Source organism: Homarus americanus, unplaced genomic scaffold (genome assembly GCF_018991925.1).
Source record: "Homarus americanus isolate GMGI-L3 unplaced genomic scaffold, GMGI_Hamer_2.0 scaffold34921, whole genome shotgun sequence".
Classification (NCBI taxonomy): Eukaryota; Metazoa; Arthropoda; class Malacostraca; order Decapoda; family Nephropidae; genus Homarus; species Homarus americanus.
Window position 1 is genome coordinate 10,860,634 of NW_024741901.1, and position 13,587 is coordinate 10,874,220.

Here is a 13,587-nt window from a genome sequence, read left to right on the forward strand (position 1 = left end):
AACCTTGATTTATTTAAATACAGGCTAAAAAATATATTTGAGTGTTCTAGGGTTCATATTTTTCAGAACATCTTTGGTCAATTGCTAATGAACCCACACGTGCCACTCGTCACGCTCGGGAAGACCAGTCTACAACAACTACAGAGCTTCCAAAGCAAGTGTCTGAGGTCAACCAGTGGCCGAGAACCATCCTACCAGTAGACAGTGGAAACCATCCAACTGAGGAATAAGACGGAAGCCCTCAACGTCAGGTTCCATCGCCTAGGGAAGAAGGCTTGGCCAAGCTCCTGCATGGACGACCCTCACAGTCCAGACCACTTACGCGGAGAAGACATCGACGAAGGGCGACCTCACGCCTGGTGGCCCCGGAGGCTGCCCGCATTACAACAAACCAACCCGCGACCCATCTACAGTATGTGCACTACAACGATCCATCTGAGATTAAAACTCAGATAATATAAGAACATACTTGACAATTCACAATCTAGTAAGTCCATAATGTTACTGCCATCCTAAGTAGCCATTGTGCATCCTCATCCTAAATCCTAGGTTAGCTTAATTAGCCTATCTGTCGTGACTTTATCCTTTACGTCTGTCTTTGCCTTGGGCCCCAGCATGCCTTCCATCCTTTTCCCACCAGGTAGGGTTAACCTAAAAAAAAAATATTAATGGGAGTGAAAAAATGTATATTCGTTAGGTAGACTGTGAAGCCAAACAGGGTCTCTCTCGCTCTCTGGGTCTCTCTCCCTCTTTCTCTTCACTACTTCGGTTTAATGAATAAAGTAAAACGTCACTCACAAAGATATACCTGACCAGTGTAGTAGCCTGGTTGCTCAAGTAAGGTGGACGCTGAAGTAGGGTGGTCTTTACAATATGACAGTCGTTATAGTAATGTGGGCATTGTATAAAGATTTTAATTTTAGCTCTGGAGTTTTCGTACAGACTGGGTCATAATTTACAGGTTCATTTAGGTCGATAAGCTGTGAACATTTCGCAAAGAACTCCTTATAGTTTTGGACGCTAGAACAAAACATTTTCATGACCTTTGACTTTTGCCTTCATTCCCTGCTGACCAAATACAAGCAGTGTATATATTTTACACAGAGACAAACCCACAAACCTTATCGATCACTAAGTAACACTGTGCTTGTGAAACATTTGGTGTTGGCAATGTTTCTCTTTCTCGCTTTTATAATATTACTGTATGTATGTGTGTGTGTGTGTGTGTATCATGTTGATTTTCCGTGTATAATCTGCTAGGGTCAATGAACATGATCACGGTACCCCCCCCCCCCTATCTCTGAGTGGCTCCCGCCTGTTTATGTCTTCGTTCCCCTTCTTCCCTCTCCTCTGCCATATACACCTGCCCAGCTCTTCTTCCTCTTCCTTAAACACCTCCTTAGCCTCTTCTGTCCTATTATCGCCAATTCCTCCTGCTTCTCCTCCTCAGTTTGGTAATCATATTCAAACGGTAGTTCTCATAAGCGTTTTACTTGTGTACTACTACTACTACTACTTTGCTGTCACTCGGAATCGAGTATGACTATCATCCAGCTATACAATGATATGAGTTATTTACATAATATTAAGATGTGTGCTGTATATTCATATTTTATCACATTAAATTATCAGTCACTGTTGCAAGAGCAGTTTTCTATGAACCAAGTATAAGCGAAAGGTGTATGTATTTGGTGATTTTAAGTTTATTTTTTGCATATAATGTGAACTATTTTGGTTCTATGTAGTTAGTGATATTTTGTGATCACAAAATATTATTTATTTGTTTAAAGAAGTTTTGAGTTAATATTATGGTTGTGAAAGATGCACAGTTGTTTCCCTTCTAGCAGCTCTCTCTCTCCAGGCAGACACAGGGGGTGAACTTGGAATCAGGAATTTGTAACTATATCTCATTTCATCCATTGTGTCTCTCATGATTTTGTATCAATTTGCTCACCAGTGTTAAGGGTGAATGTCGGGTTATATTTTGTGAATGGAGGGAGAACCATATTATGGAATTAAGGTAGACAAGCTACTAAATTAGTTGGGTCACTGGTCCATGCTGTATTATTGTCTGTACTCTTGTCTTTTGTAAATACATTAAGTTTAGTTGTTACAAGCTGGAATTACTTCGAAATCCTTGGATGCATGTTCACAATATAACTGGATGGAAATGTCATCTTCAACTGTCAGCTAGAGGTAGCAAAGGTTTGTCCACAGAATTCTGGTCATTAACCAAAGTTGTTATTTCAAAACATGAGTTTGATTAATGGGCCCTGGGGTTGAAGCACTGCTGAAAATGAAGAATATTCAGTCGTGGCCCTGATATGTAGGGGGCTGTGTCCGGGAGGTTTTTGAAATTGTGACACATCCAAGAGTGAGTTTTAACCATTGTAATCTGCATTGAGGTAAATTGTACTGTACTGTGTACTATTGGGGGATGGGTGATGATGCAGGTAAGTGAATAGTGACAGTTTTTGTGTGCAGTGTATTACAAGGTTTGTTAACCAGTAACATTGTGTGATGAGGCTATTTTTGCATTCAAGTAAACAGCAAAATGACCGAAAGTGTAAATGTAAAGAATTTCTCTGAAACCCAGGATGTACACCATCTCTCTCAATGTACTACGAAGGAATTATATGAATTAGCATCTTTATATAAGATTTCTTTAAGGTCTAGTAATAAGTGTGACATGCAGAAAGAGTTGGTGGGAGAATTAGTCTCTTTGGGAGTGTTAAAAGAGATTGAAGAAACTGAGGGGTTGGCTAATCATGATGGTAGGATGCAGATGAGTGAAAATTAGGCAATGGAAAGGTTATGGTTAGAATTTGAATATATGAGAGAGGTAGAGAAGGAGAGAATCCAAGCCGAGAAATAGATAAGAACTAAAGCATTAGAAGTAGAGGCAAAGAAGGGGGTAAGACCTGTAAACAGAGAAAAAAATCATAGAGTTAGACAGCTACCGAAGTTTATCGAAGAGGAAGCAGAAGATTTATTTATCCAATTTGGGAAAATAGCAAAATTAAAGAATTGGGATGAAAATGATTGGGCTCTTCTGGTTCAGATGCCGTTCTTTGTCATGAGCAGGATGAAAACTACTAGTAAGCAGTTACTCATGAAGTAATATAGGGAACCCTCGTGACTGACTGAGATCTCTGCTGCTAGTTAAGGTTGTGGCTTTCAACAGGCTGTTCGGCAGAGGGTTATAGGAGGTCGCGGTGTGAACTTCACTGGAGGTGAGAGAGTATCGTGTATTTTAAGATTATCCAAACCCTCCCGGCAGAGTATTTGTAAGAGCGTGGATTATACCAGACCGGGAAGCCTGTTGATGGAAGTCTTGTGTGAGGGTATAGTGCACTTGTAGGTCTCTAGTTGTGTGTGGGGACGGTTAAGGAGGGAGCGGAGTACTCACACTCTCTAGTGCTGGACCACCGTCGGCATTAGCAGCAGGGTTCACCCTGTTAGATCTTTCATTTAATGCAATGACCGGAAGGACATTTTACTGGTCAGAAGGGCTTGGTTAAATTAGTATAGTGAAAGGGTATCCTTTCGCCAAAGTGTGTATGTAATCGCCTTATTTCTCTGTTACAATGGTTGCAATATGTATGGACAAACTAATTTATTATGCTATAGTTGGTAATATCCCAGGAGTCACCATGCTACAGGAGCCACAGCAGACATCGGGTTAAATGGCTAGTGCTGTGGTGACGAGAGCCGCCGCCCAAAGAGCCTAGCAGTGTCGACCCCGGAATAAATTGAAGATTCCCAGTTTATAAGACACTCTCAACATGGATGCTTGGACAATGAAAGAAGCTCAACTAAATGATGAAAGTCTGGAGAAGTGGAAAGAATTTGCTAGAGAAGGTAAGACTATTGGTAAGAATAATGAAAAATTGATAACGAACAAAGGGTTACTTTACAGGATCGTGGGTGAGCACGGTACACAATAACTAGTGCTTCCCATCCGGGCCAGAGAAACAGTGATGAAGATATCACACGAGAGTCCCTTCAGTGGTCATCAAGATTCAAGGCATCACCAAAATCCTGGGTAAGCTGCAGCAGCACATCGTCTGGCCTGGGATAGTGACTGATGTTCAACGACACTGTCAGTTGTGTGACTTGTGCCAATGGACCTCCCCAAAGGGTAAGATAGGTAAAGTGCCCCTAGGAGAGATGCCACTAATAGATTCGCCTTTCAAGAGGGTGGCAGTAGATATCATTGGTCCAATTGAACCCCGGAGCGGAATAGAAATAGATACACCCTAACTCTGGTAAATTATGCCACCAGGTCCCCAGAATAAATTGCCCTGCCTTCGATAGAGACGGAGAGGATGGCTGAGGCACTACTGGACATATTCTCGCAAGTGGGAGTACCCGAGGAGGTGATCTCTGACCGGGGATCACAATTTACGTCTCACTTGACGGAAGAGGTGAGAAGACTATTGTCGATCAAACATTTACTCACAACACCTTATCATGCCATGGCCAATGGTCTAGTCAAAAATTTCAATGGTACCCTAAAAATCATGTTAAAAAGAGATGTGCGTCGAGCAGCCAAAGTCATGGGACAGATATTTACCGGCTGTACTTTGTACTTTTTACTTTTCAAGAAGCTCCTCAAGTGAGTTGGGTTTAGTCCATTTGAATTGTTCTATGGTAGAACTGTGAGGGGACCTCTGAGCATTCTACGGGACTTATGGACCTTGAGGAACGGGAGGAAATTCAGACAAGTTACCAGTACGTATTCAACCTGGGAGAGTAGCTAGAGGAAACTTGTAAGTTGGCTCATGAACAACTTAGCAAGGCCCAAGGACAGTACAAATCATATTAAGACAGGAAAGCTCGGGATCGTAGGTACTGTATAGGGTAGGGGACCAAGTAGTACTATTGCTACCAACAAATAACAATAAACTCATAGGATATGCCTAGATTTCCGCAAGCTGAACAATTTAGCAGTTTTTGACAGTGAACCCATGAGCGATCCGGACCACATCATGGCTGGCCTACAAGGAGAAATTGTTTTCACTAAAATAGATCTCAGGAAAGGTTTCAGATTGAGAAAGGCCTCTTCCAATTTACGGTGTTACCTTTTTGTTTGGTCAATGCCCCAGCCACCTTTAACCGTTTAATGGGTACAATATTTGCAGGAATGTCCGGGGTTAAGCATTTTCTTGATGTTATATTGATATATTCTAAAACATGGACTGAACATCTCGTTCTTCTCACAGAAGTGTTGACCCGGCTTCACCAGGCAGGGTTAACAGCCAAACCCTCCAAGAGTCACCTACCTTTAGGTATGTAGATTTTTTTAGAGTACCTGGGTTGTGGCCTCTCCGGGAGAAGGTAAACAAGATCGTGGACTCCTCTTGTCCCAACACAAAGAATGCACTGTGATCATCTTTGGGGCTTAGTGGATACTACCGCAAGTTTATTCCTCTTTATGCTACCATAGCGGCCCCTCTCACTTATATGGTTAAAAGGAATAAACCTAATTGTCTGCACTGGGAAGAATGTCACGAGAGAGCTTTTAAATGTTTAAAGAAGAGGATTTCCACCGAACCCATACTGCTGCTACCCAACTTACAGGAACAGTTCATTCTGTGAACAGATGCCTCGAATCCTCGAATGTGGGACTGGGAGCGGTGCTTCTCCAGAAGGTGGGGGGAAAAAAGAAGCCTATCGCCTTGCCAGTAGGAAGTTGGTGCCCTGGGAGCAACGTTACTCGGTGATAGAGAAGGAATGCCTGGCGATAGTTTGGGGAGTGCAGAAGTTTACTCCTTATCTCTATGGTAAACCTTTTATTCTAGAAACTGATCACCAACTCCTTTACTATTTACACTCTGCTAAAACGGTAAGTTCAAGGGTAATGAGATGGGCATTGATGCTCCAACCTTATGATCACTATTAGAATAATTAAGGGATCATAAAATGTTGGAGCTAATTTCTTAAGGAGACTGGAGAAGTATACTCCACAGATAGTCTTAGAAAGAAATATAATTTTCTACTTAATAAGGGGGTTTGTCATGAGCAGGCTGAAAACTAGCAGTTAGCAGTTACTCATGATGTAATATAGGGAACCCTTGTGACTGACTGAAATTTCTGCTGCTAGTTAAGGTTGTGGCTTCCGACAGGCTGGTCAACAGAGGTTTACAGGAGGTCGCGGTGTGAACTGGACTGGAAGTGAGAGAATATCGCGTATTTTAAGATTATCCAAACCCTCCTCGGCAGAGTTTGTAGGAGCCTGGATTATACCAGACCTGTATTAGCTCCTGTCTAACAGACAGTAGTACTTATATAAATGTAGGTTATATACATTTGGTTTATATAACTACATCATCCACGGTAATTTTCCATGAGCAGTGAGCTACCATGCATTGATCATGTGATAGATGTCTCCATGGGAAGTCGTGTCTCTAGACGCGAGAGTCAGCAAATAAGTAAGCCGGCTGGCCCCAGTATCCACTCACCTCTCAGACTTGATGGACGTCCCTGACACAAAGCTATTATTGATAAGCTCCGTCCATCATTAACGCTCACAGTTCGTAGTGATAATTGCGGTGATTTCCTAGTTAAATGTGCATACAGTTTATTTTCTTAATAAATGGAGAAAAGACCGTTTGGGTTTCCAAACTTAACCTGTAACCGCCCAATGAGCGATTGTGGGATAAGGAGACCCTTGCACGTAGGACTCGATTGTTCTTTATTCGGTCAAAACCTGCAGAGTACAAATTACATATGTTACATATGAGATAATTAATTCAATTGTATGTTCCAGCACTATTAACGACTACATATATTATATTTGAGTAGAGTAGGGTGTTAAACCATATAAAACTTACGTGTTTCGGGTCTAATGTAGGACTTAATAACTCCCTGACTCGATAGTTGACTGGACGGATAGAGACTGCCGAGCTAGTCAGCCTAGGCTAGGGCCAGCTATTTCACACCTCAGCAAAGCTTGTTGTCAACACTCCCTCTTTCTCTCCCCCCCGCACCCCCCCTTCTCTCTTTCTATTCCTCTCTCTCCCTCTCTCTCTCTCCCTTCTAGTTTATTCTACTGGCGATAACACTCCCCCTAAGGAGCTTGCTCGAAACCCATTGTCTGCCGGGAGTCTCACTCTCCGACTCCCTCCAATATGGAGAGCTTTGTCACTCGACATAGTAACACAGATTCCTTCGTCTTTACTTGGCACACCGCACCAGGCCGTCATCACCCGGTACTGCCTCCAATACTCTTCCCAAAATCCATCGGCTCCTTGGGAGAGGATGTCCAGATATGATGACAATGTCCACAGTGCAGAAGTTGCGGTGCGCCCGGAAGTGCTTCTGTCGCTGCCGGAGTGTCGGGAGATATTCCTTAACCCACCTCTTTCGGATTGGTCTGCAATAAATTGATCATGCTTCCATTTTCGTCGGTACGCCTCCAGTGGGTAGGGTTCCTGCGTGCATTCCCAGTAGGTGAAGCGGAGTGAGTGCTTCTAGGTCTCTCGGGTTGTTGGATACTGGGGTGATGGGCCTCCCGTTGACGATCTCTTCCACGGCAAAGAATAGGGTGTTGAGTCGCTAGTCGTCTAGTACTTGTGTACTCATCACCCCCTGGAGAACCTTCTTCACCGTGCTGATCTGACGCTTGGGAGGTCCTCTGCGGGATGTAAACCTCGTCATGGCGTTGATAAATGAGTCTGTGTTCAGTGAGGTGAGGACTTCCAAGTGTATAGCTCAGGTGGCCAGACATGTAAACAAGCATCCCCATCTTTTCGCCCGGGTCCGGCCTTGTTTAACCATAAAGGGACAAAAAAAAAAGTCGACGCCTGTGCAGGTGAATTGCCGACCTTCTGTATGTACCCGGTCCTCTGGCAGGTCAGCTTGGCGTTGGTGGGTAGGCTTCCAATTGCTTCTTCGACAAATTACACACGTACATAGTACTCGGTCGTGTAATGGGTCCCTGTCTCATCAACAGAACATATTATATAAATGGGTCAATACATCTGATATTATATTCAGATTCACCACCCTGTAACTTTCCACTGTCTATGAGTAAGACATGATTTGTACACGTGAGAGGCAACTCTCCCAAGAGGGAAGAAGCCCATACTCAGCATATCTATGTAAGCCCACACTGCGAGGCCCTTACTCCTTAGTCACTCACAGCAACTCATATCGTAAGGACGTGATCTAACGTTTATATTACATAAACGCCGTCCCTTTCTCATTCACTCATATATAGTGGAACTTGTGGTCGATCTACACTCAGAAATTATAGATACAATCCTTTTATAATAAAACAGGGAACTACAGTTGGGTTTCGTTACTTAAACCCAAATAATAAATATATGTGAACGGCCTGGTTAATTGGACAATCCAGCCGATTTATATAGGTGGCAAGCGGTGTTTACGGATTCTTAAACTAGTAGTCGTATCAGACCGTCCGTATTTTTGAGAAAAACAGAAAACACACAACAGTGACCCATTACATAATCCGAGTGTTTAAAACAATATCCCGTATTGAGATGATATTTAGTGAGTGCTCCTTATCTCTGTCACATACAAAACGTGCAGAATTCATAATATATATATTACAGCCTGTTGGTGAATATCCAGTTTGTGCCGGTTGAAGAAGACCCCACTGTCAAGCATTTTCCTAATACAGTGTTGCAGTGTTGAAGAAAGGTTTCATAACTTGGACTAACAATTGATATTTCACAAGTAGCTGAACGGTTTTGTTGTGTCGCGAGCGTCGATTAAAAAGTTCCGGTGTCATCAGACAGATCTCCATATATACGTAGACTGTGAAGATTTGCCACACGGCAGTCACGCCAGCGACCTCGCAACGAACAGATCAAAATACAATCATCAGCAGTTTCTGATCGACTGTGGATAACCTCCCCTATTTTGAAGTGGATTCGTCTCTCGCCAAAGTAGAAGCGTCTCTTCGTTGCCAAGGAAACCAAGAGCAGCGCTAGCGCATCACTAGGACGAGGCCCCACCCACTCTCCACACAACACTCGACTCAGAACTCATCTTGAAGGATCACGTTTTCTATACAGACATCACACCCTGTATAAATAGGTATTTAAACTACATAATTATACACACATGAACACGTTCGAGAGATATCTTCACACCCATAGGCTCGTCGGATAGGATTACAGTATTTCAGTGATAAAGTGTCGAATGTACAATTAATGTATTGAAATTCTATAATTTACAGTGGTTCATAAGTGTCTGTTTCCTTATTGATAGTTTAATTATTAACTACAATTAATATTCATTTATCTTGTAAATGAGAGGCAAGTAATTTGCTTTTACTGTTAATTATTCATTGACCCACAAGAGACTAATAGATAATTTTCTAAGTTTCCAATGTCTAGTGATGATGACATTGCGCGCCTAGTGCAACTGTTTGCTTATTACCAACTCGTGGATGATTAAGCAGTGTCTGACATTGACGTTGAGTCGGGAACACAGTTAGACGATTCGGTAGGAAGTAGTGAGAAAGTAATTAAGGAATCATTTGACGACTTAAACCGTCGTACCTTACGATCTGGTAATACATATAGTACTTCACCTCAATATACAAAAACTAATTAAGGTGACAGTGTGTCTGTTTCGTCTGAAGTAGCACCAATAATAACCCAGACCTCAGTTAGGAGTAAGAATACTAACTTAACTAATACTAACACTATAATGACTTCCACAAACCCTCACGTCACTGCTACTACCGCATCAACTCAACCTGATAGAGTTATTAATATTATGCAGTGTGGTGATAATGTTTGAAATTTTACGGGTCAAGATGATTATCGGGTCACGCATTTCATTCGTGCATGTGAAGATAACATGCGCACTGGTAAAATAACAACTCATGAAAACAAAAAGGCATATGTACGTTCCCACATTACGCAGGGTTCTTATGCCGGTAGTCGTTTAAATGCGTTTGGTTTGCAGAGCCCTGATTATGAGAAATTTAAGCGAACGTTAATTGGGATCTTTGGGGGTGGGTCACAGCTGGGCCAGCTTCAATGGATCTTCAGATGGATGGATCGTTGTACGCCAGGGATACGCAATGAAACGCCTGTCGACGCTGTCGACATCGCAGGCGAGGTTCGCCAGGACATGCAAGCGACATTCCGGACCTCAGATTGGTACGACGCAGGGTAAAATGTCAGCGGACAATGTAGAAACGTTGATAGAGCTAGTAAGCTTTCTGCTTTCCGTCCGTCGTCCTCAATATAGCTGGGCACAAAACGTACAGTATGAACCACCCATGGATATGGTGGAGTACGCAAATAAACTCTGTCCCCAGGCTACGGACCCTTAATGGCACATTCCTTAATGGCGCAGCCCTCAGTGACGACACCGCAACCCTTGACGTCTATGATGCAACCCCAGATACCTCAGATGGCGCACATGACTCCCTCACAGACTCCTTATGCGACACGCTTAGCTCCGATTGCACCTCCCCGCCGGACTTATAAACAAAAATCTCCTTTACGATGCGCACACTGGAATAAACGTGGCCACGTAATGGAAGATTGTTTTCAGCTTCGAGGTAATAGTGCAAAATTTTAGGACACACCCCGTGCAAAGCCATTCTCAAGGTCATACAGTGAGGCAGCCAGACCAGCACCTCCTCTTAACCTGAAAGCGCGCAAATAGTGCGCCCTTCACAAATCGACATCTCATAGTTCACATGAGTGCGATGTGCTAATAAAGGCTAGGGGTGTGGACCTTAGTGAAACAGAGGTGTCGTATAGGCGTAAGCAGAAGCGTCCTCAGGACAAGTCGTCGGGGGAAGACAAACGCATACCACACCAAGGAGAGGGATAGATAGGGTAATTCCCACCCCTCCTCACAGCACTTCTATAGCGGCGTCGTTAGTAGCGGCGCTAAGCAAAGTTGAAGTGTTGTCAGTGCCGGTGAGAGTGGATAATACCAGATTGGCTCTTGATATTGTTACGAACCCCTCCACCAATTGTCATGATCTACCTAGCCCAGCACTACGAACCACGCCATCTATTGTCCTGATCTACCTACCCAGCACCACGAGCAACGCCATCTAGGGACGAGACACGAGTATGACTCGTCTTAGTTACCACTCCGGGGTTTCCCTTCTCCATATCCTGGTTGTTGCGTCACTTCCTCCAAGTCTTCTTTGTCAGCTCGAGTTCTAGGAGAGAGCACTACACTCTGGGAAGTGACCACAGGATCATCTATCCTCTAAACCTACGGCACAGTGACTACCTACCGTCTTCTACAATACTCAGCCTTACTCGTCAGCCATCTCAGCTCCTCACTTAAGTATTTGTAATCTTGTATTGCCTCCCCCACGTCCACTTGCTTCAAAATTGTTTATGTTGTATAAATATGTATATACTGTTAATGTTTAGGTTAAGTATGGTTAAGGGTAAATTATAGATAGCTGAATATTTTGTTAAGGAATTTATGGTACTTTATTATACACAACAAAAACTCGCATCCTTTGTCTACCCTTTTATAGTCCGATTGTCTTTGTTTTTTTTATTGTTGTTACCTGTTGGGATCTGGGTAGACTTTTAACTATATTCTAAATCCCCAACTCGTAACAATATAGACACAGGTGCTTGCGCTAATGTATTGGCCTCGACATCCTATCACGAGTTACAATGTAAATTCCCTCACCGAACTTCAATTGGAGGCTTAGTAACGCTGAGCTCGAAGGAGTTTCAGGTACTCAGCTGAGCATCAAAGGAATGGTGACGTTACCACTCAGATTCTCAAGACGTGGTACGCCCTTCTACGCGGACTTTTATATACTGTAGTCCAGTAGTTTAATTTGCCAGCCGACGGGTTACTGGGTCTACCAACTCGTCGAAAGAACATGATAGATGTTCTTCCACGTAATCATAGTGTTACGTTTAAAGGTGTTTCCTACAAAGCAATGAGTCATTCTGAACCTATGCTCACAGTTAGGACAAAAGTGTTGTCTACCAATCCTATTAAGAGGAAGGCGGATCGTGCGTCAGAGATACCTCTTGACCTCAACCACACACTTTCCCAGCGTGATTACAGCAGCAAGAGTTGAACGATCGTACCAGCAGTGTTGAAGAGTACTCTCCATTACCAGAATGAGGAAATCACCAAAGCAACTGTCGAACTACCCAACGTGTACACGGGCACTGATGTAGTGTGTCTCCCGGAAACGTGCAAGGTAAAAGGGCTGTCATGTGAATCTACCCTGTGCACTATACGCCCTGGTGGTTTGACCGACGTACTGAGTCTAAATCGAACAGGCGTTCAACGAATCTTAAAGAAAGGATGTTATTTGTGTGATTTTCTTGTATATCACAACAATGTCGAAGTACAGCCTACTAAATTCCCAATTCGAGGTATTGTTGCGAAATGCCAACAGACTCGACAGGCCAGGATAGATCAAATAGCACCACATGTTAAGGTGATCGATCATCCCCAGGGCAAGACACGCGTTTTAGAGCTGCTTGCCGATTATAGAAATACAGGAGCCTTGCCAGGGGAAACGCTAGGTCAGACAGATTTAACATCCCATCATATTGCCTTAAAGGAGGGAACCAACCCTATTTACGTGCCAGCTTATAGACTACCTCATAGCCAGCGCGCTGTAGTACAAGATATGGTACAGGGTATGTTAGATGAGAATGTTATTAGACACTCAAAATCCCCCTTTAATTGCCCATTATTCCTCGTCCCGAAAAAGGATGGTGGATGGCGCCCTGTTATTGATTTCAGGGGCGTCAATGATCAAACGATCCCTGACAGGTACCCTATGCCTGTCTTGAGCGACATATTGCAATCCTTAGGCAAGGATTATGCGGTATTTAGCAACTTAGATTTGCTTAGTGCGTATTGGCAAATACCACTCGATGAGAAATCACGAGAAATCACGGCATTTAGCACGCCTCTAGGCCACTTTGAGTTTCTACGAATGCCATTTGGTCTCAGAAATGCCCCACTAACATTTCAAAGAATGATCAACACCCTGTTTGCCGGATTGATTGGTACCACAGTCTTCGCTTATTTGGATGATCTAATAGTAGTCAGTAAGGACGTCGATTCCCATCTGATTAACCTGCTTGAAGTGTTGGACAAACTTTCCACAGCAGGCCTCAAAATAAAACTCTCGAAGTGTGAGTTTTTAAAATCCAGAATCCATTTCCTTGGTCATGTAGTTGACGGTGAAGGCATACATACAGTTAATGATAAAGTCAAAGCTGTATCTCAGTTCCCGCATCCTACCTCAAATGATCATGTGCGTAGCTTTCTTGGCATATCTGGATATTATAGTTCCTTTATCAAGAACTATGCAACATTAGCATCGCCCCTAACAAGGTTGCTCAAAAAAGATGCAATGTTTATATGGGACGCTGAAGACGAAGATAGTTTTACGGCATTGAAGATAGCACTTACCAATGCCCCGGTTCTAGCATTCCCAGACTACACTCAACCTTTCACTCTCTGTACTGACGCTTCCGGAATTGGAGTCGGAGCAGTGCTCATGCAAGAGTGACTATAAATTAGCTGTTTTGGCAGTCTACTGTCGTTCATGGATGCTCCTACAGTTGATGTCAGCGAGAT